Genomic DNA, 22,732 nt, shown 5'->3' with positions numbered 1-22,732 from the left:
AATGAAATGCAGGTTTACACCAAGCATGCTCTGTAAGGCGTGCGCGAACGCCGCAACCAACGCCGTGGATTCACGGGACATCTCCGTGCTTTGCGGCATAGACACCACTGGCGACACCGTCGGCGTGTCCGGACTCAGCGCTGCGGTCATCGCCGCGGCGTTCCGCTCCGCCAGCCCCGTCGACGTCGCGACGTCGGCCAAAACCATTAAATCCGTGAGGGCGAAATTACCCGTGGCCATCTCGAACACTTGTTTGGACGTACCCCGCCTTCGCAGTGCCGCGCTATAGACCCGCCAACCAGGGGGACCGCCCCGCGTGAACTTACACGCAGTGTCGTCGACGGACGTTGCGACGGTAATTACGGTTTGCCTGCCCCAACGTTGATGCGCCATTTGTAGGAAATCGCGTACCGCCGCCGATTCGCCATTTCCCACGTGGTCCGTCAACAAACCGAGTCCAGCCTGGTTCTTTCATGGGAGCGGGATTCCGCTCCCCGTTTATTGGTACAATAAAGCACACAATACAAAACACTCAGTCTAAACTACAAATACACGCGACATTACACAAATATGTACAAATGCACGTTAAGCCCAAAGCTAAACACAAAGAAGGCCTCCAGGCCTCGTGTCTCGCGATTACCCCAAATCCGGTCGCCACCCGCTTGCCTGCGTCTCGGTCTCGTCCGAAGTTCTAAGAGGCCTTCGCCCGCCGAGTATATATCGATCGATGGGCGAGAAGGTTTCTCCTCGCCCGCCACGGGGCGCCTGCAGCGCCATCCAGGGGCTAGGAGAGAAAGCGGCACATCGGGAGCCGAATTCGAGATCCCGATCGACCCCGCGTCGACACGACCATGTGATCGTGTCTGAGGCGAGGCAGCTACATAGCTGCCTCGCGGCCAAGATTGGCAGAATGGTTTGATGGGCGCCCTCGTGAATGCACGGTGCGCCATAAGTGGTCACCCTTCAGTTGGATCGAGCGGTGTAGAAGTCTACATACAGGGTCGTGATAGCGAGCTCGTGTATATGCTTCGTGGCATGTGTTTGTTGTTTCTACGTAGGGTGTTTGGTGCTTGTACGCGGTGCGTGGACGCAGGGAGTGCGTCACGCAATATATCCGGGACCTCGGTAAAGGAGCGCCACACCCAGGCTGTTCGCCCTATATCGTCACTGACAGCTACGGAGGACGAATTCGCCACATCTAATTATTAGCGCCAGCCATTGAATAAGCGGCATTAGAGGATAAGAACGCCCAACAATGAATCACGGAGGGAGTTTGAGTAGTCTTCCAATTTGCAGTAGCGTTGCGAGCACTGAACGTGCGCGGAGCCCCAAACTGCGTCTGGGATTAGCGACAATGCGCATGCGGAGCGTGAAGGACGCAACGCTAACGCACAGCGCTTTTGCGAATTTTTCTCTCAAACGCAATGCTTTAAGACTCTCGAACAAACCACGTCTTGCGCTTCTTCAGCTGTCTGTGACGATACACCTTTCCAGTCTTAAATCACCCGGACGAAAAATGCACTGGGTTGTGCGCGCATGCGCGGCGTCTCGCTCAAAACGCCTTTCACGAACCACAAGGCAAAGGCACACAGAAGGCGATTTTTGGACAGGTTTATGGCCGTGGGACGAGCTCATCACTAAAAGCTAAACTCCTGCCAAATACTTGACTATCTGCATCTTTAGCGTGCATGGACGTTAGTTTTCCGAGTTGCGAGTTTCGCTATTAAATCCTGTCGGGGGTAAAAGCCCGCAAATTTAGATAATTACTACTGGTGCCACCTGAGGACATAATGTCAAACTTATAGGGTAGAAACGACCGTGGGACTCGGGGTTGACATATGGGGATAAAAGCGATATACAGCGACACCTCGAGTAATGAACCCTGGAATAAACGACTCGATTTAAGAAATAAATCCTAAGAAAAAAATAATGTCTATATTCGGTTACAAGGTAAGAAGCTTCCAGCCACCTCTTAGCAGAATGAACGCTCGAGAGGTTCATCCTCTCCAGCGTTCGTTTTGCTAAAGTGGAGAGAAGTAGAGAAGTGGGAGGAGCATCCACTTTACCCCCTGTCAGCGGCTATACGTGTAAACTGCGAATTTCGGAACCATCAACTTCTGAACCTTGAATATTTTTTTTTTTGCCCTCTGGGTTGACTTGTGCGAATAGTGTATATTGAGTTCGAACGGAATTCAAAGCGAATACTGGTTTTGGCCGAATATTTTCGATTTGAATATCGAATAGTTTTTCCATGCCTTTCACTACCATTGCTTAATGCTTAAACGAAAGCCTAGCTAACTTGCGAAGGTTGTTCCACTTGTTCATTTATAAGCTAAGTTTAGCTATATTTTTTAACTGTGTCTTCATAAGATATGATGTCTTGGGATGGCAATTAAACAACGAATTTGACATAAAATGAATCCTATAGAGATGGCCAAATATACCCAATTGAGTGAATTTACAAATTTTGCTAAATTAAATATGCCTTCTTTAATCTTGAGTTAAAAAAGAAATAATAGCACATGTTGGAAGGCAGGTTGTGAGGACATCTCTGCTTAACATGGTATACTCTTGCATAACAATCAGTTTAATTTTGGAACTTTTACTACAATGTAGATATACACATTCACAAAGTTTCCATTTATTCCCAAATACAGCCGGCACGTGTGCACCATCCCGATTTCAATGTATGCTTTTCTACCAAGCACGCAAGTACGCAATTCCGATGTTCATATTTTTCCAACTGTTTCTTGCAGCAGGTTATCCCGTTAAGTTCACTTCTTACCGAGCACCGATGTAATGCAGAGAAGCAACACCCGCGAAGCTCGCTTCCAAGGGTATTGCTTCTCCGCCGTGCACTGGTGCTCGGAAAGAAGCGCACTCAACGGGGCTAACCCACCACAATCAACGCTTCGAAAAACGCGAATAGTGCAGTTCTTCTCGAAGCGAATATCGAACAGTCTATTATTCGAAACTACTATTCGAAATTTCGAATATTCGCACAACCCTACCTCTGGGGGAACGAACCGAAAGCACAGCGTGTATTTTTAACTCGAAAAACTGAATCCAGGTACAATATCTAAAAAAGTGCACCTAAAAAAAAAAAAAAACGATAAAGAATAGTGTCATCAAAGAATAAGGGCAGAAATAACACGCAAGACGCTCGAGACTGCAGGCAAGGAATGAACCACACACAGCCACGTAAACTCTCAAGTTTATGAAATAATCTCTGGAGGAGGGGAACAAGGGGGACAAAGGACAACCACAAATCTCCAGTCATCGTTTATTATGTATAGCTCACCGGCACCTTGTATTAATTGCATTAATATCTCAAATATATAGTTAAAATTTATTTGACAGGACAATAATGATCCAGCAACTGAAGACGGGAGAGAGGGTGTTATTTAAGCAATTTTGCAGTCGAATGAACTTCTGTTGAGGCGTTTGCGTTTCAGCACGTGCTCGAGGGCAAACGCACTGGCAGACTGCCCCCAGCTATCAGGTAGCATACCCAAGAACTGCGTATAAGTAGACTGAAGGTTTTGCACATTTTGAGAAAACATGTGTACACAATATCTATGAGAAGTGGTCGCCTCAAGTATTGTACAAATTTGTACGAGCCGACACTTAAAAAATGATGCCTAAACAATTGTGAAGCTATCTACGGAGATGGAAAAAGTGCTCCAGGGCTACCTCAGAAGTGGCGCCAACCAGTGAGTCCCCACACAATTTTGTTTTATCGAAAATATGGATCTCTAAACCAAAAATGTTTTCTTGGCAGCAAAAACAAACATTTTTTTTTTCTTTACCAGCGCTGAAACTGACCATTCGTCTTATTAGGATCGTGGGCCTCTTCGTAATTTTCAAACTCTCGCATTTGAGTGGCTTCAGGGGCCCCCCTCCGTAGTTCAGTTGCATACCAAAGTGCGTCTTAGAATCACCGGCGCTCTCTTTTGTTGCCTACCCACGATTTATGAATCCACCGATTTATGAACAGTTTTCCCAGGTTCGTATTAATGCCGATTTTCGCATTTCATTTGTTATAGTGGCTTGATTAAATTATTGAGAAAGAAAATATTACCTACCACTCAATCGCGACACCTTGCTTTAATTAATTCAGTTCAATTCAATAAATTTTCTTTCTGGTGAACTGAAGGACGACACAGACAAAAAATATATAGAACGACTTGTCTGCGTCTGCGATTGCGATCACAGGCAGATGGTACCAAAACATAACAGCTAATTTTAAACAAAAACAAATAATATTCTTGGAATGACTTCAGACATGGCCTCTAATAGCTTACAATTTAAAACAAAACCCACGACACCCCAGCGTATCGTACACAATGTATATATAAAACTCCTAAACCTCACTTACTCTGTCGTCAATATAAATGAGCCTTTTTACGTTTCGAAAGAACGATGAGAGTGGCTGCAAGGCCTCAGGATTCTTTACTGTAGAGGTAGTTCCTTTCAATCAGAAGAAAGTAAAACTAAAAAATTATTTAAGCGTGATGAAAAAAAAAAGAATAACGGCTATTTTGAGGAGAAAAACCCGCCTGTAGGGCCATCTTAACCTTGAGATATTTCCTGCACACCAAGGAAGAGAACCAATTATGTAACTAAATGTGCGCACCCACCACAAACAAACTTGTTTAAATACGACTTCGAAATACAACGTTCGGACAAAGCGGCGTTCAACTTTATTGGGATACCCGATGAAGCCGACGTGGCGCGAACAGAGCCAAGATCTTGAGGGCCGAACTACCAGGCCCACTTCTTCCGGGCTCTTAAAGGGATACTGAACCAAAGAATTCAGTGCCCATAATAAGTGGCGCACGTTCTTTCCAGGAGCCAGCAGCCGCGGGTGTGCGCGACCACACGCAACGAAAATGAGGTCAAAGACTTCCATTCGCGCTTAAGAGGATAGTGAAATGCGTGGGCTTCGGGCCAAAGGACAATAAAGACAGGCCGTTTTCATCTCTACAAGTGAAAGCTACGTGCTTGTTACACCAATTAATCGCTTGCCTTTTACACCAGACACCATTGTGTAGATGAAAAACTTGTCTTTATTCTCCATTGGCCCGAAGCCCATACATTTCACTGTCCTCTTAAGCGCGAATGGAGGTCTTTGACGTCAATTTTGTTGCGTGCGCTCGCGCACACCGGCGGCTGCTGGCTCGTGGAAGGAACGTGCGCCACTTATTATGGACACTAAATTCCTTGGTTCAGTATCCCTTTAAGAGGTCTCTGGGGCCCGCTTCAGATGGATCAATTTTCTCAGAAATTTCGGGATTGCTTACGAGTTGTTCCCTACATGGATTTTGCGTTGCAACAAGAATAGCTGGGATCGGGTCCGGCTCGAAGCGGGTCAGTAACTCCAACTTTAAGAAAACTGAACATAGGGAAAGGCCCCCCCCCCTTTCCCTATGTAACTACTAAAATTCTTAGTATAAAAAAAAATTTTTTTTTTTTTTTGCTAAATCTTTGTTTGAATACGAATTTTTCGATTTGCGGGAGACACCGAAATTGTACCCCTGTGGGATGATGTTGATAGCGCTTGTACACAACTAGCAGTGGACGTCGGATGTATTCGGAGGAGGCGGGGCAACGGAAATGGGGGTGGCGGTGGTGGTGGTGGAGGGGGGGGGGGGGGGGGGGGGATGAAACCGTTCTGACAATATGGAATTATAAAAACGGAGCACTCACAAACGTTTATTTAGAACGAATAAATATGTGCATGCTTCTGCTTTTCGGCTGTGGTGAAATTATTTTTCTCTCATGCTGATGTATTATTTTTTTTTGCCGCCGCGCAACGCTCTCCGCAACCTGCTACGATACCCGGAACTCTACAGTCCAGGCCATCGGAGCACCGGCGCAGTAGCTACTTCTTCGATGCGGAGGGCTTAGCGGAGGGAGAAACGCTGTCGCTTCTCCCTCCGCGGATCCGCAAACGCGAGGCGGATCCGCGCGTTCTCAACCGCAAAGCGGCTGGGATCGAGCGGTTGGAGCGCGTTCTTGCCAACCACTTCGGGACCAATGTGCCCCAATCGCTTTCGCGAACCGCGAAACGGCAACTAATCGCACGCGACGCAGACGTGACGTCGGCGACTTTCGAAACAAGATGGCACCTGTCGCTGGTGAGGCGTCCAAGGCGCCGTAGTCCTACGTTACAGCAGACAAATCAACGGAGAAACGTGATGTTCACGTTCTTCACAATCCGCCGCGAAAAGCATTGACTCGTAATCCTAACGGGCTTCGCAACGGTGATTTGGTTCGGGTAAAGCGCGAGACACATGGACGGAAGAATCGTCCGATTCGACGTCCGATCCGACAGTCGGAACGCCGCTCCGAATCGCCGCACGCGACAGTTTGAGACACACGCTTCCGACCTTGCATGCGACACGACGATCCGTTCGGCTCCGCCCAGGAGATCCAAGCGCTCCAGCTGAGGTTTGCGTTCCTATACAAATCTCTGGTACCAGATTGACGGCTCAGCTCGCACGAGCGGAATTAGGACCTCGTTCTTGCTAGCGCGTGCATTCATTGCTGAGGCCATCTTTCTCGAATGGGTCAGTGGGATTCACGCGTCCGGCTTCCCGTCGCCGTCCCGTTTTCTTGTTCGTCCCGCCATTCCCATTACGTCTCCATGACGTTCGCGCTAGATGTGCTGTCATTGGCTGGACGCTTCCGACAGTCCGTCCGCCGGGCGAAACTATCTGGCACGTTGGACGCACGTCGGATCGCCGATCCGACGTGTGAAGCGACCAAATTTTTCGGATCAGGCAGTCGTTTTGCCGGATCGGACGTCGGATCGGATGAATTTTCGCACATGTGTCTCGCGCTTAAGAGTTTGTTTATTATTCCGGGTGCCACAGCCCGAAGCTCGCTGTCTCGTTAGTCTCTGCCCGTAGAACGTTGGAACCCGCCCCTTATGACGATGACCAAAATGTCAGCTTTTCTACCCACTCAGACAGTCGCGTGAACTATTGAAAGCTTTCTACACCGTGCATGACCACCACGAAGGCCGATGGAGACGTCGTGAGCCTGATTGCGTAGCCAACGCACTACCGCAGAGCTGGCAGGGTACCTGCGCTTGCTCGACCTGTAGCGTTTACCACTACCAAAAGAAATAAAGGGAACATACTCAAGAAATAAAGTGTGCGTACCAAACAATGCAGAGGTAATCCATACGGCGTTTATTTGAGCTTAATACTAAACAAACAGCAGACTCAATCGACGTGCAAGGGACGAGAGGAGAGTCCACCACCAACGAAGCCACGACCGGCTAGCGCCGAACACATTCCCCTTAATTCCCCCTCACCAGGATCCATCCCACCGCTCACAACTTTGAAAATGATAAGAGCGAACAACGAGGGGGAAAAACTGCCCCTCTATCCCGAAAACAATGTCTGCTATTCGTGCGGGGAGAGTCCACTTCGAAGAAAAGGTAGATGGCACCCTGTTCTGAGTCAGCAAGGCGCACCTAGCTGGGCTTTGCTTGCGGGCGAAGTCGAGGGAATCGTAGGCAAGTTTTGCGGGTCCATGCCCGTTTTTTCGGTGCCCTGACTCGTGATGCGTGCGAACATCCCGAAGAAAAATCTTCCGAGTGCCAAAATAGCAAAATGTTGGCTTTGGATCATGCATTAAAGTGGACTATGGATTGCCTAGAAACAGGGTTGCCAAATGCAAGTCTCAAAATATCACGCGTGATCGCCTAGAAACCGCCTCTCGCCAACCGCCAACCGCCTCTTGATGTGTCTGAACGGGGTCACTCGCGAACCGCATCCGCAACCGCTTCGATAACGCGGATCAACTTTCAGTGCGAATGCGCCATAATGGTGCCCAGAAACGGTTAGTCGCTCGGCCGTCCTCGACACGAACTCTCTCATGATAGACGTAAGATCAAGTTTTACTGCTTGCTCACTATTTACGTGCAGCAGCATCACCTGAGTCAGTCGCTTTTGTGACATGGTAGCTCTGAGGTAATTCTTTTTGATACGCAGAAGTGGGCTGAAACTTCGTTCAGCCGATGCCGCTGACGCTTGCACTCTCATAGGGAGTTTTCGTAGATCGTTTTTGCCGTTTCACTAAGTTCTCCGCAACCCGCTACGATACCCGGAACTCTACAGTCAAGGCCATGGGTGCGCAAGCGCGGTAGCGGCTTCTTCGTTGCGGAGGGCTTACCGGAGGAGAAAACGCGATCTACGGAAACTCCCTGTAATAGGGAGTTTTCGTAGACCGCGTTTCCCCCTCCACTAAGCCCTCCGCAACGAAGAAGTTACTACTGCGCCTGCGCGCCCATGGACTTTACTGGAGAGTTCGTAGTGGGTTGCGGAGGGCGTTGCGGGACGGCGAAAACGATCTACGAAAACTCCCTAATAAGTGCCACAAGGCGCATCATTTCAGTGATCATTCTCTTGACCGCTCGGACTTGTCTGCCCAGAGAACGGCACAACTCGGGCACAGAGCCGATCTGACCGCTTGGCAGCGAATGACCCATCTTCAACTGCCCTAAAGCCGTGTCGGCGGTAACGCGTTACAAGTAACGGCGTTACCGGCAACGCGTTATTTTCCTCGATAACGTATAGTAGCGTATTCGTTAATTTTCAAAATAGTAACCGGGAAGGTACTTATGTTACTATGTCAGGAAACGGGTAATGTGGTTACGTTACTCGGTACTTCTTCCCAGGTCTTCAAACAATTACACTTCAAATATTTTTCGTATTTTTAGGCGCGAAGCCACGTAAACTTTTAAGTGTTTTTTTTTTTTTTTTGCGTTTGCGTTTTTTCTAAAGTATTTAGGTGCAAGCGCAGAAAGCGATGAAGTACGTAATTATGTTTAGTTTCTGCATGAGCATAATGTTTTTTTTTTTTTTTAAATATGGCGCTCATGCATACCTGTACCGCCAAATGGTAAAACGTGTTACTTTATAAATTAAAAAAAAGTAACCCAAAAATAACGTGCTTTCCTTTTTATCGGTAACAGTACCGCGTTCCTTTTATTTTCATGTAAGGAGTAATGCATTTAGTTACTTTTTTCCTGTAACGCCTACAACACTGCTTGAAAGGCTTTCCAGGTGAAATTCAGCAGCGTGCGATCTCACTTCCTTTCAAGTTCTTGTGTAGTTTGTGGCTTCTCTTGAATAGCACACAGAATGTTTTGCTTCAGTTGTGGCAGGCGTACGTCGAAGATTACTTAGTCGATTGACTCACTATCCTACAAACCGACTTAATCCACCTTCTTCCGAAACATGGCTTGGACAGTAAATTGATCTCTTTCTCTCTTCGCCTGGAATGGAAAGATTTAGAGCGCTCATTGCGGTGACGTCGGCACGAAAGGTGATCCAGAATGGGAAAAACCGACTTCTTGGGACTCCACTATCAAGGTCACTGCAACTCACTGATGAGCCAACAGGATGTCGCTGACGTGCTACTTGGGGCCAAAAGGAGATCGTTTTTTAGCCATGAATTTTCAAGACAAAAGTTCGGAAACGTGTCTATTTCCGTGAGGCCCTAATTTTCGCGAATTTCGTGATTTTAAAGTACCTGGAAATAATTATTTCCATTGTAAAGAATATTTAACATGTCACTCGGAATCTGGAAAATTCTTGCCCGCGAAATATCTTGAAAACCGGCAATTCGAGAAGTTTGCAAACTGTCGAGTTTACGAGCCACCATCACTAAACAATGCTTGGAGGAGGGGGAGAAGCAATCGCCCGTCTTGCCCCCCCCCCCCCGCCCCCCCCCCCCCCCCCATTTCCTGTTACTACCCCTTTGGTCACGTAACCTCCCCGTTAACCAATCAGCGTCAAGCCATCTCACTCCTCCTCTCCCAACCGTCAACCAATCAATGTCGAGTTTCGCGGCCACGCTTTTATCCAGGCTTCACGAAAGGCCGAGCACAGCCAAAGAACATTTTACGTTAAAGTTTCCGTGTGTGAAGCGGGCTTGTGGGAAAAGTCGGCTACCAGTCTGACGCTGTCAGAAGGTTCGGTAATTTAAAACTCGGCCGAAAATTCGATAAAAAAAAAAAACGGGCATGTAATAAGGCCAGACAGTTTCCATTAATCGATAACGAGTATAATTTTAGTCTGCAAAAACAATGATACAGGTACCTCGAGACCTTTCGTAGGCTATTGGAGGATGAAACTGATTTGACTCAAAAGTGGTTAAACACGTAAAGATGAACGAGTAACCCAAATTGCAAGACACAATATATTTTTTAGCGTATTTATTGAACTTTTAAAGCAGGTCTGAGAGGCTGCAACGCTCTACTGGCCACACTGAAAACGTGACGTCAAATGTGGTAATTAATATAGGGCAATATAGGGTCATTACAGCTCGTTCTCGATGGCATACAAGAAGTTTGATAGTGTAAAATGAACGCTGATTATGTCCACACAACCAAAATGAAAATAAAACAAAACGAGGAAACATGCTCAAAAAAGTGTTTTTTAGACTGCCTGCTCGACTCGCAAGTTTACAATATGTGACCTCACCTCACTAAAGAGCGCGGGAACATTTTAATATTACTTTTTGGCATAACCTTCATTTGCCATTTTCTCAGCAGCTATTTTGAATTTAGATATAATAAATAGCATGTCGGGAAGAATATGAATCCTGGGGACTCCTAAAATGTGTTTAGTTTCGGGTCGCTAAAAAAAAAGTCCTTTAATAGACGCGGTTTGATCGTCGCACCCTGGTCGAAGAAATGCGAAGCAAAAAGGTATAAAATCTCAACAGCCATTTTTGGGGGCATGCTATCATCACATCGCCATGGCGACGCCGAAACCGGCTCAAACAGCCACACGTCGGCTCAGGACGAGCGCTCAGGGGTCAGGGGTCAACGTTCCAGATGCCACGAATCGTGACATCAATTAAAATTTGCCGCCTAATCACCAAGGACCCTGTTTTCGAGGCCCAAGCTACATCCCGGCATCGTTGCTCGGCCGTGAATTGCGCTTAAAAAGGGGCAGTCAGGAGTCTTGCAGTACACAAGCCAAGGAGCTGTACTTTCAAGCCTCGGTGACGGCGTTTAATGGACTACGTTTAATGGACTGCATTTCACCGAGATATACGACCGCGAGTTAAAATGACATTATACTGCTATGTCTATGAAGCGTCACGACGCATTCTAGGAGCAGCTTGGCACGTGGCCTGCGAAGAACGGATGTCAGGACTCTGTTCACTCTTAAAGGAGCTGTGCAACGATATTCAATTGGAATGTATCTCTCTATACACGAGCTTACTGGCACACCTGGGACTCAAGGATACTCACACGCAACGCCATTGGCCAAGAAACTCCTTTGTTGCGGTGTAATTTCAAGGACAAAAGCAATCCTTTTCATTCAATCTCTCCTTTGCAAAATTTGATGACGTAACTCGGGGGTCCCAGTACACCCAAGTGACGATATTTGAATGCGGTTCATAGATTGGACCCGAGCATTGCGTGGGCACTCGATTTGGGCTCGTGACAATTGCTAGCTCGAGAAGCATTCGGGTTTTGACCCGTGTCCAATCGCTGCAACGACGACAACAGCCGAGCCATAACAATGCCTGGAACTCAGCGCGTGTCCTGCGCTTTGCCAACCCCAGCGCGTGGCTATGATCAACACTGGCGGCATATAATCGGCTCCAGATCACGTGGCCGCTTGTTCTGGCTGCGAGTTGAGGGGGTGAACGCTGCTCGTTTTTCTTAAATTTTTTTCTGGAACTTCTATTGCGTGGGGTTAAAAACGAACGCGTGTTTCATAGGTCATTAACGTTAGGGATCCGTTTTAAGCGGTATTTGCGCAAAGTACAAATATTGTTGCATTGGTCCTTTAAGCTGCGACTGCAGCTAAAGCTACAAGTGCGAGATAGTCTGCGCTCCTCCATGGCTTTGAGACATGCGCAATTCTAGCGCGAGCGCTCATTCTGTGGAAGAACGCTTAAAACCAGAGACCTCGAGCTCTCGTGCTTGTGCCACTGCCTACAGTTTCAGCTTAAGGGTGAACGGAGTATGCTGTGTGCATGGGTCTTTAACGTGCAATATATTTTCATGTTTCTAGCCAGATTTTTACGTTTTTTTAGACCTATTTAACAGTTGCGCGTAAAAAGAGCGGCGCAAGTCCCGCCCTTTAAGAGCCTCGTTCGATTAACCTGCCTTTCCTGCACCGGTGCAGAAAAGTGTAGGGAGGTCTACTTCCGGTCGCATTTCAATAGGGAGTATTCACTGGCGGCCATAGCTGTGTGCACGATTGCTGAGCGCGTGCTGACGGCGAGCTTCCACAGTTCTTTTGCAACGTGCATTCCACACCATCAAGCTTGCCGGTCTTAGCAGCCTATTAATGTGAGCTCGTTCTGAGCATGCGCTTTAAAGAGCACCCACAAATATGGCGCCCAGTGAATACTTCCTATACACATACCAGAAGTACAAACACAGCCCTACGTTTTTCTGCACGGGTGCAGGAAATGCAGGGAAATCTAAAGTCATTGGATCTGTGGAAGTAGCGCCATTGCCTTCCCACCTGCTAGCCGAACACAAACAAATAGCCACATACAGACGACAAAACCTCTCAAGGTGATTGGCTCATCGCTGTAGGTTGCCATGGTGATCGCCATTTTCGACCCTTTCAAAATTTCGAAGCTTCCAAAGGGCAATTAAAATCGGTCGCACCAAGATCGCTATGGAGCATCATCTATACTGAAAGTGTTCCTCGGCCAAACATGAGCGCCTTTGGCACTGTGCATGCAATAAACTTATCACTCATGCTTATTTTCCTAAATCTCTTACAATTATGTTGCTCTTCGTGCGTGTTTAAAGACAGTAAAATAATTTTTTAGTGACTCCAAGCACTGACTTTTAAAATTAAAGTCTGAATATATGGTTTCTGTGAACTCTTTTCTAGAACGAACCACCAGCCACGGCGGGCGTCAAGAATTGCACAAAAACATAATAATTACCTAAAAGTCACTAATTATATTTTAATTAGTGAAAATAAATAGAGTTTCAATTGGAAACTTGTTGAGTGTTATCGGAAACCCCTAAATCAGTCAATTTTAGAAGGCCTTGGAGCACCTGGTAAGCGCAAATTGCCCTAAAGTTTCCACTCCCGCAGCAGGCGCAAAGCTGGCGATGCGGAAACGCGGATGATGTTCGCAACTTTTAGTGATGCTGGTGCCGCTGATGGTGCATGCAATGCTTACACCTTCCTGACGTGGAAGTGTCAGGCCAGGCTCTTATATCGCTCGTCTTTCACGAAATTAGAATTACTTCCGCGTCGCAGACCCAACCTCGCACTGCTGCTCAGCGACAAACATCCAGGTGACCGCCATTTTGATAGGAACTAGTGCGCCCCCTATAGGCCGTGAAAGTTACGAATTCTTATCGTTCGCGTTTTTGCATCGCCGGTCTTGAGCCTGCAAATGAGTGCCAACTTTAACGCCCCCACGCGTTTTGCACGTTGTTCAAGCCATCTTTAAGATTGGCCGATTTAGGGCCTTTCCATGACGCTCAGCAAATCTTTAAAGGGACCATGAAATGACCTTTTTACTTTTTCCAGATAACTTTTACATTAAACCGTCAATGTTCACTGAATGCCGAACAGGCATCCGCTTTCGTCTCGGTTTATTAACTTCTACACAAAAAAATATTGAAATATCGACTTTTTCATTCTCTCCAACTGACCGCAAAAGAAGCCGTGACGTAGACCGTTTCCGGAACCGGAAGTTCTCTCGGCAGTAGGAGAATGGGAGTGTTAGCGGCAACGAGTTGGGGTGCGCCGGTAGGTTTTACTGCGCTGATGTCACCGACGTATTTCCTGAATCGGCGCCTCTCATCGCCGCATCGCAGCTGAGCGAAATTCAATGAGATATGTTGCGCTACAGCGACAGCATGGGACTAGTCCCATACGCCGGTATGCCTGTTGGGAAGTGCAGCGAGTCTTCCGGTGAAGACTCCAGAAGTCAACCACCCCGTCATTGTTGGCAGAAGGGCCGGCCCGTGTCAGTCGTTTGCAAAGCGACGTAGATGGCGTTTTTCGCGGCCTCGGAGATGCAGGAGCGAGCCGACGTTAAAAAAGATACGTTTGAACTACGAGTGTCAGCAAGAGCCACGTAAATACCTGTTTACACTCGGAGCGGACGCGCGCGCTTGATGGAAGTCTTGTATTCGCGCTGTTTGTAAGCGCTTCGGGACCGTTCTTTTACGATTGCAACTCGATACTGACGCGACACTCGGCAAAGAAAGGTTGGACCGGGGTTGTACGTATACCTCCCACGAACTGTTATAGCTCGACAGTGACGTGCAGTCTGTCAGAATAAAAATGGCATACCAATAACAAAGTGTACATACCGTGTTACGAAGGTAATCCATACGGCGTTTATTTCAGCTCTATATCACACAAAACAAGAAGATAGAATCGACAAGAGTCCCTTTTCGACGAGTGTTCGTCAACACTGCCTCGGAAAACAAGGGGAAGAGATTGACCTCACCTCTTAATCTAGAATTGAGGTCAGTGATCAAACTATAATACGGGAAGAGTCCACAAGGGTCGCGCGGGCATATTCCATTTAGCACGCCAGCCGATCGTAGGCAGACGGTCTTGCGACGAAGCAACGCAGCGCCGAGTCGGAATGCCTGCTAGGCCTATACGCTTCGTCGGAGTCGGCGGATCCAGCGTTCTTGTTCGTCGTGGTCTGTTTTAAGTACTGTTTTCTTGCTGCTTGAAGTCGGCACGCGCGGGAAGAACACGTAGAAAAATAAACGTTCAGTCAGTCAGAGTTTTGAGAGGAAGGAAAACAAAGAAAATAAACGTTCGTCGCTGGCCGCCACCGAAGTAACTGTCGGCCCTGCCCTACTGCGCACGCGCAGTAGTTGCTTCGTTTACCACACGATAGATGGCGCCTGGCTCTCAGCATTATCAAATTTGGCAATTTTCGCCACACATCTCTAATTATGCTACAAAATGTGGATCTGAATATTATTTAACAAAACTTTTAGGAAACATTCGCCGGCTATTTATTGTTTACGATCGCGGTGCTGGTGAGGTAGGCTCTTACCCAATAGGCGACCTGGATTTGGCTGACGTGCTCCATTTCCGCGGATGCATCGTAGTGAACAGGCGAAGGAAGGAAGGCGCAAAAGAGTCCAGTTTTCTTTTAAAAGTTCTATAGCAAATAATTTTTTTTGGCTCCTAATTTTTGTGTTTTTGTGTTTCTTTTCACACCTTTTACGACGTGCGGTGGATGAAACTCGATTTTAAAATCATTTCATGGTCCCTTTAATTAGACCCGTACCTTTATTTTCAGTAAGTCAAAAAAGAAATGAGTCAATTTTAGATCATCATTTAGCTAATTAGTAGGTTATTTTTTTTAACCCCTGATGTCCTCCGTGGCCGCTAAAGTGTACGTTTTTTGTTTTTTTGTTTTTATGCATAACGAATACACAGTTTTCTAAATCATCTCGAGCGTTTGGAAGTCGCCAATGAAGAGCATACTTGATTCGCACGCGGTGGGTCTTTTGAACGAATTTGTGTGTGAAAAGACCGAACTGAATTTTGTTGCTCGTTAACCGCTAAAGCAGTAACAAAATGTGCTACTCATAGGCCAGCCTCAAACAAAACGCTTTTCACTCCAATAACGTTTTCGGTGCGATGGCGTTCGGGGCACACGTCTACCCGACCAGATCTCCCTTCAGCTATATGCAGACTCGCCCCGCTTTCAATACTTTCATGGACGTCCCTGTGACAAGGTATTTGTAAGTGCTTATATTTATATAGAAGCATAACCTAGAAGGACCCAACTACAAGGAGGAAAACATTTTCGACCCAAACCCGGACATTTTTAACTCGGAAAAACAACCGGTCTGGTTCGACGAAGGCGCCGCATCGCCGGCCAGCGTTGTCAACTCAAAAATCAAAAACCCACAGTAGAAATATCGATAAAGCTCGAAAAAAAAAAAAAAAAGAAGAAAAACCCGTTAGGTTTCTGATACAAGGCATGATTGACAGACAGTTCACCAATATTTACGGCTTTAATTAGTCTAAAAACGGAACAATAAATATACGAACCATTAAAGGGGAGCTTTCCTTCTAAGTGTTCTTTCTCTATCAATCTTACGATTGATAAGGAACGTTTTTTTTTTTTTTTTTTTTTTTTTTTTATACATGTAAAGTGGAGAACATTTTAGACCATCAGAAAAAACGCTAACATGACTTGAAAATGGCTGAAAATCCCGCCATTTTCAAAACTATATTTTCTCCCGCCAAAGGATTAAAAAATCGCTACAAATTTAGCGGGACAACCGCTAAGTTGTCAACACTGTCGCCGACCCCTCGTGTGCATAGAGATAACAACGACAACGCAAAGGCCGTTATGGCTATCATTTTTGGACATCAAAGGAGCATATCACAATGTGAATCAGGCCAAACTCTGGGATCAACTGAAAATATTAAATTACTAAAGTATTCAATTTCTAGAACAGATATATGTGGTTAACAGGGTAGTTATAACTTCGGAAGCCGAAACCACAAAACCAACAGCAATAAAAAGAGGACTTAGGCAGGGCTGCCCATTGGCTCCCCTGCTCTTTATGATACACCTTAGTTAAACAAAAAAAAAAAAAAAAAACATTAGAGCAATGCAATTTAGGATTTGATCTAACTTACATGAAGGGAGAAAAAAAGTAAATCAAGTTTTACCAGGGCTGATATATGCAGATGACATTGTACTTGTAGCAGAAAGTCGGGGGACAATGCAGGGACTAATTTGAATATATGGCGGGGAAGGGGACACTTTATTTTATTTTTATTTATTTATTTACAATACTGCGGGCCTTCCGGTCTACGCAGGAGAGGCGAAATAAAAACACATAATAAATACACTTTCACGCACTGTGTGCCGGTAAAGCGTGCGCAGGCAATTCGAAGTGCCTGCGCAACTTTTACATGCATTACTTAATTTCTTAAAAAAATCAGTTAATTGGACTCCACACAGCTCAGGGCTGCAACAACTGACAATTTCTTCTGGCAGAGTGTTCCAATCAATAATTGTTCTGCAAAAAAAAAAATTAATATTTGCACGCATTATTGTTGTATTGATGCGGCGCAATTCCTTTGGTGTTACTCGTTCCTTGGGAACGGGCTGTTGAAGGCAACAAATATTTTTCGGAATCAACCTTTTTCAGTCCGTTTACCATTCTGAATAATTCTTTCAATCCACAAATTTTTCTTCTGTTCTCCAGGCTATATCCAGCTGCACCTCAGCTCTCATTGCAGTAACAGACGACGTAGGCCTATATTTTGAAAGAAAAGAAAAAAAATCGTAGGGCAAGGTTCTCAGTTCTTTCAATTTGTGTGACCTGTTTTTTCCTGTAGGGGGTCCCATACGCAACTTGCGTATTCCAATATCGGACACACATATGCTTTATATGCAGTTAATCCAACATCTTCATTTGCATGTCTCCGGTGCCTAAACTGCAGTAGGGTCAAGTCTGGGATACTAGTTCAAAACGACGAGAAAGGGGAACCTCTGGAGATACAAGACATTGTGATAGAACATGTTGAAAAGTACAAATATCTGGGTGTATGGTTGAATGAGGGTAGAAAATATCTGAATGAATATGAAGATATTGTAATAAAGAAGGGGAAAAGAAATTCCGCTATTGTGAAACAGGAAGCGCTGTGGAACTTTAATAAATATGAAGTTGTGAGGAGCTATGGAAAGGAGAAATGAGTACCAGGATTGACTTTCGGTAATAGAGTCTCGAATATCTGAAGTACCTGAAGAGGTAAGGCACAGGTATGTATGTAGGTGAGCTTTAAGGGCACACATGCATGTAACAGATCAAATGAAGGGGTACAAGGAAATATGGGTTGGGCATCCTTTGAAGAGCAGAGCGTCAACAAGTTTGAACGAAGTCTAGCTGATATGGAGCAGATTAGGTAATCAGCTAAGGTGTATAAATTCCTATACATCAGGGGTCTCAAAGACGCGGCCCGCGGCCCGCATGCGACCCGCGACTGGTTGGAACGCGGCCCGCGGGCAACCGGCACACGAGTCCCGGTTCCCATGTGCTAGAAATGGCATGCGCCATAGTGATCTCATCTCGCCGATTCATTTTCGCTCGAAAAGTAGCTCCTGCACTTTTGACATATTCACATAGTTTATATTTATCTCTGTTCATTTTCCCTTTCTTTCGATTGTGCTTCTCAGATTTTTGTTATGCACAACAATTTCGCTGGTAGGCAGCAAGAGCGAGCTCTTCGTTGAAGGATGAATTCTCAACTGCACGAACTCTCGTTTAGCAGGAATAACTGACAGAAATAAAGCTAAAAGCTCGAAATTCTCGCCATAAAAAAAAAAAAAAAAACGAAAAAAAAAAGTTAATAGACAAGTATATGTTCAGAGTGTTAATAAAAATCGCCAGGAAAGCAGGCCTGTCAAATTAACTGATTGTTCCTTTTTCGAGACATGTTAAGCTTGGTTAATTCTTGAGTGAGTTAAGCAACAGGAATGACAGTGGACCTACTTTTTTGTTTTATTAAAAATGCCAGCACATTGAGGGGGGCGGTGGTATTTCAATTCTTATTCGTACTTTGCGGAGCAGGCATTTCTAGCGCGCACACATGCGCCGCGCTCCCGCGGGACGTTTGCATGCGCAACTAGGGGCAGGAAGGGCCGCACTGATGATGTCTCCCGTATAGGAGACGAAACGTCTGATAAATGTTGATATTGTTATGCAAGTCGGAGGTATTTGTTTTTAATCATGAATCCCGGCTTTTGGAACATTTTTGCATAGGGGCAGGAAGTAAGGCGATTCTCTAACGCTTAGCCTACGTTCCCGCAATAAAGTGCCACTGCGCTTCCGACACACGGCAGTGGCCCGAACCGGTTTTCCCGCATCAAGCAGAAAGCGAGCTGCTCGCGGAGGCAAGCACAGGTGTTGATGGCTCGCCGTCAGCCCACGAGCGGGCGATCGCCCTGTCGCTGCGGTCGGACGGCACCGGCTCGCGGGAACGGGACGCTGGGCGACCTCAAAAAGCTCGGGTGGAGCTGACGCTGTCTCTCTCCTCCCTGAGAAGTTTGAGAGCTTGTGGGCAGTCAAGCACACTTCTTCTTGAACTGTCTAGGCGCCCTACTTCTATGTTTCGTTTCAACGTAAGTCAGACCGGAGTCAAAGGCTAGGAGACGCTCATGCGCAAACGCGAAGACAGTAACTTAAACGCACCCCCCCCCCCCCCCCCTTTCCGACGGCAAGACCACCCAACATTCCCCTAACACACCCCCAGGCCTAGTCCAACACTACTGCAGTATATACAGTACTGCATAAAGTAGACAAACCTATGGTACCCCCCCCCCCCCTTCCCTCCACCAAACCGGAGGCACTTGAATATATTTAACACCTTCCCTCGCACCCCCAATCGAGATTCTTATGGCGAATTCCATTGGTCGTTTTTGAGTGCGCCGTGGTCGACTTTTTTTGGAGCGCGCCTATTTCCCCGGACGGTCAAGATATAGACGAACGTGTTCAACTGTCGTTCTGGATCAGATCCCAGATCTGGATCCGGATCCGAGAAATGTCGCTCCGCCGATCTCGGCGGATTCGACCGGAAGCCAGCCTGGCCAGCCTGGCCAGCCTTCAGCGCACACACGCGACGTCCTTTCTGTGTTACGGTTTGCCCATTGCTGGACCTCTTCGCTGCCGCTGCAATACGACACCAAGGAGGATCCGGCGGGTGCGGGGCTTACCGCAGGATTCACTCGAATCGACGCCTGCTCTCTGCTCCAGACAAAGAGTTGCGATTTCCCATTTGCCGGACATCTTCGGAAGCTGACGTGAGCACCCCAGTGATGCACGCGTGACGAAATGTCCGTACAGCGTGCAAATCGCGTAACCAGTGTTGATGAAACGATTGTGTCGGCGAAACGTGTGTCCATGAAACGTCTGTCCATGAAAAGTTGTCCACGAAACGGAATTCGACGAGATGAGAGGGACCCCGTGGACACCGTTCACGAGTGTTTCGATGAAGAGGCAAGTAGGCTACGCTGATGCACATCGCTTATCGACACGAATCTTTCATAGCATGATTAACTTCGCTCGTACGTTGAACACGTGTTATTAGGGTCGCGATTGCAGAAACATGTGCTTCGAGAACCGAGACCGGGGGAGGGAAGGGGATTTCCGGGAAGGTGAATGACAGGAAGACATTCTCCGATCCCGGAGGGGTGGTCATGTTGCACAGGCGATCCGGAGGTGGAGCCACTCCTTTCGGATTGCAGACTCTATTTCGGATCTGGTCTACTGATCCCGGCACGCTTCAAAACGACCAGTGGAATTCGCCATTAGATAAATCCCTGCGCGCTGACTGAAAGCGACAACATCTTGGTCATTTTACTCCCTGACACATTTCGTTCTGGAAACATGCATGCGCTCTGACTTTTCTTTTTTTTTCTTTTTTTTTTTTTGTACGCGCCGGTGGCGCTTGATAAGGATGTCTCTACCCTAAGACAAACATCCGGGCGCCCTCGGTCCACGTTCATCGCCTGGCAGGGTGATGAGGGCTCACCGAGAGTCGCGTAACGTTGAAACGTCGCGGGAAACCTTTTAACCATCCAATTCACGGTTGAATAATTTATTTGACAGAACACTAGTAAAGACTATGATTTTCGGCAGCAGGTAGTGCTGTTGGTTTTCAACATCTGAAGCGTAATCCAACGCCGAAAAAAATTTTAATGGAAGAAATAACTCAATCGCGAAGCAATTGCCAAGGTAGTCGCGACCAACAGAGGTTACCTGTCGTCAGACAGCATGACGTAACGCGACACTCCGTCCGCCAGCATCTCTCTCTCTCTTTCTCACACAACACACACACTGACAGACACCAATCTGTGATTGCTTTCCGCAGTCTTGCAGTTGGTTTCTTCCGGCGCTGTTCACGTGCACCGTCCCGTTCGGCATCGAGCCGCCAAAATTAGCGTCATTCGAACGGGCGACATGGGCGCGCTGTTCGTGCGAGGTTCCGATACCCGCTGTCGCCGCGATTCGCCGTCACGCTCCGGAGGTCGAGGCCCCCGGCCGGCCACGCTCCGGGCCACCGGCTGGCTGCCGCCTGTCAGCGCGGCGGCACGCTGGCCGACAGACCGCGAGCCAATCGACCGGTAAGTCGACGCGGGTAGGACGTGCGCTGAAACTCTGCCGTGAAAGCCGACGCGGCCGCTCGGGGCTCGAAGCACCTAGACGTCAAGGCCTGCACATGACGTCATCGCTAGTGGATCACCGCGCTAAGCGACAAACACGCTGAAGCTTAACGAGACAAGCGTCCGCCTTGACTTCGCCGGGCACGTCGCGCGCGCATACGCGCGCGACGTGCCCGGCGAAGTCAAGGCGGACGCTTAGTGAGTGAGACGCTGCGAGACACGCTGGCGCAAGCGGCGCTGTCATGATCCACTAGTGATTGGGGAGGGGCTTCGACGGTTCCAGCAACCGGCCATCCCGACAGGTCCCAATCACTCAAGCCCCAAGGCTGCGAGTGCACGCGCTGCACGTGCTGGCGTATGCAGCAGTAACTAAGTCAAAACCCTTAAAAAATGGCATTTTACCCGTGAGTTCGTCCACGCCTTATTTTGCTTATATAATTACTTGGAATCTCCTATGCAGACAAGGTGAGTGACGTTCCCAGCATTCTCTTTGGTGCTTAGCCAAGTTGTCAAGATATCTTTTGCCACATTACCCAAACATCAAAGAGAATGCTGGGGGAAACCCGCCACACTGGCGGGCGGTACACGCGGTATGTACCTATTCAGCGGAGGGGATGCTTTTCGGCGGTACCAGCGGGTCTCCCTCCCAGACTCCAGCGTTGGCACGAACTGCGGGGAGCCGAGAGGGATGTCAGTGCTATCGGACGCATTTAGCGCTCGCGTTCTCGGCAAAAGGACTGGATGCGCGCTCACGAGAGTTTGAAAAATAGAGGCGTACATGAAACGGGAATACACGATTATAGATGCAGGGCTGTTAGATGGAAAAAGACGTCTAACTGCCTCCTGCTAAAGAAGAAAAGTTTTTGAGTGGATAGATGGAACACAAACAACGTGGAATCCAAAGCGAGTTCTACGAGGAGCGGCTCGAGGACGGCATTGATGAATATCAGACTCTGTCGGAGGCTTCGGACGTCATGCGCAACAGTGCTAGCCACAACAAGTTAGGCGATCCCGATGCCACCGCCGGTGGATCTCGCTGAGCAAAATCCGTAAATACGCGAACCAAATACCGTCAATAGCAGAGAGGTCCCACGCCAAAGCGGAGAGTGTTTCTGCAGCCCAAGCAAGAGCTCCCCCATACCCCTGGGATGTCAACGCGGCATCGGGCAAAGGCGTGACGTTGTTACCAAGTGATGCGCATCCCGGGGAAAAAAGGAAGCGATTTTACCCCCGATCTGCGTGCACGAAAAATTCAAAGTGAATAACCAGAATATGGCGTTGACGAACGCACGTGCGAACTCCTATTTGTTTTGGGTTTTTACTGTTACAGTGTACTGCACTGCACAGCACGTGCAGGGCGCGCGCGTGGCTTCACTCGCAGCGTGCTCCTTGGTGCTTGGACACTATTTTTTCCGGATCATAGTCTGAGGACTATGCACGCTTAAAAGGAAACTGAAACGGTTTTGTACTTGAGAAAAAGAAAAAAAAAACATTCAAATCGTCTTCATTTGGCCCTCCAAGATCACGAATATAAAAATTATACTTCAGA

At 47.4% G+C, this 22,732-nt stretch overlaps 1 protein-coding gene across 1 annotated transcript in view; it reads right to left on the bottom strand.

Moving 5' to 3' along the window:
- Positions 1-22,732, bottom strand: part of LOC8023865 (protein Skeletor, isoforms B/C) — a gene marked incomplete in the record, with an annotated part of 137,386 nt that overhangs the window by 69,880 nt on the left and 44,774 nt on the right.

Source organism: Ixodes scapularis, unplaced genomic scaffold (assembly GCF_016920785.2).
Source record: "Ixodes scapularis isolate PalLabHiFi unplaced genomic scaffold, ASM1692078v2 PGA_scaffold9__187_contigs__length_104089568, whole genome shotgun sequence".
Taxonomy (NCBI): Eukaryota; Metazoa; Arthropoda; class Arachnida; order Ixodida; family Ixodidae; genus Ixodes; species Ixodes scapularis.
The sequence above is the reverse complement of the archived record's forward strand: the minus strand, read 5'-3'. Positions and strand labels throughout refer to the sequence as shown.